The sequence below is a fragment of the Chinchilla lanigera genome, unplaced genomic scaffold, assembly GCF_000276665.1.
Source record: "Chinchilla lanigera isolate Chin_1 unplaced genomic scaffold, ChiLan1.0 scaffold00036, whole genome shotgun sequence".
In the NCBI taxonomy this organism is placed as follows: Eukaryota; Metazoa; Chordata; class Mammalia; order Rodentia; family Chinchillidae; genus Chinchilla; species Chinchilla lanigera.
Window position 1 is genome coordinate 8819443 of NW_004955437.1, and position 4797 is coordinate 8824239.

Genomic DNA, 4797 nt, shown 5'->3' on the forward strand with positions numbered 1-4797 from the left:
CAGCCTCTGGAGTGCTGGGATTACAGGCGTGCGCCACCGGGCTTTTACTGTTGTTTTGAAGCAGGGTCTCGCTCTGTAGTTCAGACTGGCCTTAAACTTCCAGCAATTCTCCTGCCTTAGCCTCCATAGTTCTGGGATTATAGATGTGTACCAATATACCCGCTTTTTGCTTTTTGGTTTTAAATAGAATCTGCTCACAGCCCCATACACTTCAGTTTGCGTACTGTGACCTGCTGTGTGACAAGCAGGGGCTCACGGATCTCCCAGACTCCGTGACACTACCTCAAAGCCCTCTCAGTCACGTGCAGGGTGCCCCACCTGTCCTCCACCTGGGGCTGCCTTCCCTTTTCCCACACTGCTTGGAGAACTCTTACTCATCCTTGGAAACCTGGCTTTCACAGATCTCCCTGTCCCTGTGCTGGGCCTGGTTGGGTTGCCTTTGTCCTTGTCTCCCCAACACTCACGCTGACACTGGGTGACTGCAGGTCCCCTCTCTCTCCTCCTTTCCCTTTTCCCTCCCATCCCTAGGGCTGAGGTACCAGAAAGCCTGCAAGGCCTTGGGGCAGATTAGCCTTACACAGATAAGATGCCAGCTGCCAGTGGGCGGTGTGGCCCTGGGAGTGGCAGGCAAGTGGGGACTCCATTCTGCAGGAGGAGGAAGGACCCCATACCCCTGAACTTACCTGTGCATTGTAGCTGTTGCCCAGCTCTTCTGACATGGTGGTGAGGACAGCCTGGTGAAAAGCCAACAGGATAGCAGGGCTCTGTCTACACACGGCTGGCAGTGGGTAGGGGGAGGGCCTTTCTTAAGAGGCGCAAAGGAGAGTTTTGAAGTTTTTGAATATTTGCTTCTAAGTATCTAAGTAAGAGGTTTGTTTGCTCCAGTGGACCTTTTTGGCAAGTTTGGAACCCACCAAGATATTTTCTGGTGGTATTGTTTTTTTTGTTTTGTTTTGTTTTGTTTTGTTGGTTTTTTGAGACAGGGTCTCACTATACAGTTCAAACTGGCCTTGAGCTCACTTTGTAGCCTAGGCTAGTGTCGAACTCGCAACAATCCTCCTGCCTCAGCCTCCTGAGTGCTGGGATTACAGGTGTGTGCCACCACACCCATCTTGTTTTTTTTTTTTTGTTTTTTTTTTTTTTTTTTTTTTTTTTTTAGTGTGTGTGGTTTTTACTGTTCAAGGGTAGAGGAATTTATACCTTGGTGAAATTGTACTGAAATACAATGGCTGTTTTTGAAAAATTGCTGTTAATTTTAGAGTTGAACCTGACACCATTTGGAGGCCCAGCCTTGGGGCAGTCGCCATAGAGGATACTCTAAAGTAGCCAGAAAAATAAAATAAAATTAGGAGCAAAAGCAATGAAAGAATTCTTTCTCCAGTGTTCTTGTTTCTCTGTGGAACAGTAGCCAAGGGCTACCAAAAGAGCTGTGCTGATTTGGTGCTGGTGTGTGCAGGTTTTTTATTTTCAGACAGGGCCTTCCTAAGTCACTTAGTTGCCCAGGCTGCGCTTGAACATGTAACTCTCCTGCCTCAGCCTCCAGGAGTGCTGGGATTACAGTGTGTGCCACCACACTTTATTCATTTTAAGCAGTGGTTTGGAACTGGGGTCACCTCCATTTGTGGCTCATGAAACTCTTTCATTGTCTAACACATTTGTAAAAACGAGGTCACATAAAATAAATCCATCTGCTTGCTTCCTCTGTAGTAAGTGTGGATGTCGTTTTCCAAAACGCGTGTTTCAGTACATGTCCTCGCCTTACCATGTGGAATGTATTCCTGGGGGCTGAGGCCCAGGCAGAGCTGTCTGAAGGCTGCCAATGTGAAGATGGAGGTGGCTCCCAGGGCAGGGGGCATCTGTGCTGGGACTTCGAGAGTGGCAGACATGCCCTGGGGGAGAGGGCATTTCCGGCAAAAGAGCTGGGTGTCTAGGAGGAGCGTTTTTGGGTGATCGGACTGCGAAGCAGACAGGCTGAGGATGAACAAGCTGCAAGGCCAGCAGCCAGGGCTGGGGCGGACTCGGGTTATGGCACATGCTTAGCACGCAGGAGGCCCTGGGGTTCCATCCCCAGCATCAAAGCCAGGAAATAGAGTACATGCGTTCAGCCTCAGTTCACCCCGTCTCTGGCTATGGGTTTAGACTTCAAAATCTGTCGTTTGTTTTTGGGAGTCCCAGCTGGGGACTCTGTGTTTAATAAGCTTCCCCAGGCAGTGGGTCCCTGCTGGAGGTGCAACCCACTGGGCTTGGACATTCAGAAAGATGGTTTTTGTAGTCATTTCCACAGAAGATCGCCGGGAGACCAAGCAGGGAAGTAGAGACCCGGATGTAGGTGTGGTAAGTGGTGAAGAGGAACTGGATTTGAGGGAGACTTTCACCGGGAAAGGAGAGGATAAGGAGAATCAGAGACCTACCCAGGGTGGCCTCGGCAAGAGTGGGTGCTGCAAACATGAGTGGAAACTAAGAGAAAAAAAGCAAATTCAGAGGATTGCCAGAGTCTTAGTATGTGCCTGGAGTGTCAGACTTTACCCTGTCACTGAGCAACCCTGATTGTGTTAGATCTGACACAAGTTAACCTATCTCACAAGGGAATGATAAAGTAGACCCAACTGGTAGTGGAGTGGTATGATTAATATCGAGAAGAGATGTTGTCGGGCATGGTGGTGCATGCCTGTAATCCCAGCACTCAGGAGGCTGAGGCAGGAGGATTGTTGCAAGTTTGAGACCAGCCTGGGCTACAAAGTGAGCTCAAGGCCAGCCTGAACTGCATAGCAAGACCCTGTCTCAAAATGACAAAAAAATAAAAAGTAAAAAAAAGAGAACAGATGTATAAACATTTTAAAGTATAATGATATATGTGCCTTTGCTCATGGTGTAGCCTTTCTGATCTTAGGGTACCTGGGAAATGGAAGCAGCAATTAGAAGATTTAAAGAAGAGAGAGCCAGGTGTGGTGGTCCACACCTGTAATCCCAGCACTGGAGAGGCAGAGGCAGGAGGGTTGCCAAAAGTTTGAGGCCAACCTGTGCTACTTAGTGAGTGCAAAGGCAGCTGGAACTACATAGCAAGATCCTGCCTCAAAATGCCAAAAAGGAAAATAATAAATTAAATACATAAAATAAAGAAGAAAGCATTGTATGGTATGGGGGTTAGTTCCTATAGGCTCTAAAATGCCTGATTAGCTTTCCTGTGCTCACGTATGAATGTGGCTATTTTTTGTTTTGTTTTGTTTTGATGTTTTTTGGCACTGGCAGTGGAACTCATGATCTTGTGCTTACCAGGTAGGTGCAGTGCCACTGAGCTATATCCCTGGCCCTAATGTGGCTTTTTAGTGATTACAGTATTCATAGAAGCTGGGCCTGGGGGTACCTACCTGTAATTGCAGCACTATGGGTGGTTGAGGCAGGAGATTAAAAGTTTGAGCCCAGACTGGAAAACTTAGGAAGAACCTGTTTTAAAATATAATTTTTTGTTTTTTGTTTTTTTGGTGTTTTTGAGACAGGGTCTCGCTATGCAGTTCAGGCTGGCCTTGAGCTCACTTTGTAGCCCAGGCTGGTCTTGAACTTGCAACAATCCTGCCTCAGCCTCCTGAGTGCGGGGATTACAGGTATGTGCCACCATGCCTGGCTCTAATTTTTTTTTTAAAGAAAGGGAACTAGGGGTGTAGCTCATTGCAGAGGCCGAAGGTTCAATCTCTGGTACCGCCAACGTAAATAAATCCTGGGGGAGGCCACACAGTGACACTACTTCCTCAGAGGGTTTTCCCTTCCATGGTGGGAATGTATGCACCAGGGGCCAGGGAAATAGCCTAGCACAGTGGCACAGGGCCTGCTTGGCAAGTGCAAGGTCCTGAGTTCAATTCCTGGTACCAAAAAAACAAAAAAAGAGACAAAGAATATATGTACCTTAGAATATGTGCTTGCTGCCTGCTGATTGATTGCCTTGTGTTCTGCTTCTGCCTACCAGGTACATGTGAGGGTGGCTCCTCTTTCTGATGTCCTAGCTCCCTGCGGTTTCTTTTTCAGAAAGAAGCCCAGCCTCCCGGGCTCCCATCCCAGGAGCTGAGTGTCCTGTGGGTGGTCTCGGTGCTGTCAATGGAACCAGGGCCTCATGCGTGCTGGGCACACCTCAGGCCCTGAGCTGAGCTGCACCCCAGTCCTGCGCGGGTGTCTGAGAAGCTGCAAGTTGTGAGCTCATGGTGCTTCCTCCCAGCCCTCAACCTCCAGGGCGTGTGCTGGGCAGGAGCCCAGAGTGATAGCCCAGCCCCGGCCTCCGGCACTCGGCACTCGGTGCTCTGTGCCCTCCTCACCCGCCGCGTGTCCTCCCCCGCTTCCCTCTGGGGAAACCGGCTGGATGTGTAAGACAGGAAGCCCAGTGGGCGGAGGGCTGAAGGCTTTTTTTTTTTTTTTTAACAGCTCTGCTGTGCTGTATTAACTCCTTATCCTTGTACTGGAAACTTGTAGGAGTTCAGGGTTGTTTCTTTCCTTCTTTCTTTTTTTTTTAATCTGTCAAGGAAAATACCAGCTTGAAATATGACATGACTAGAATAGCCTTAGCCTCCACTGGATGATTTCAAGTGTTTATATTCAGATATCAAACAAAGTAATAACGTAGGCAAAATATTGAAAACAGTTGTAATCACTCCAATAAATTGTCTGCTTCTTACTGCTTCCATAATTCCACATTCCTTTTAATAATAACAGCCCCAGGGGCTGGGGATTTAGCTCAGCGGCAAAAGCGCTTGCCTGGCAAGCGCAAGGTCGTGAGTTCGGTTCCTGGTACCGGAGAAAAACCAAAACCAA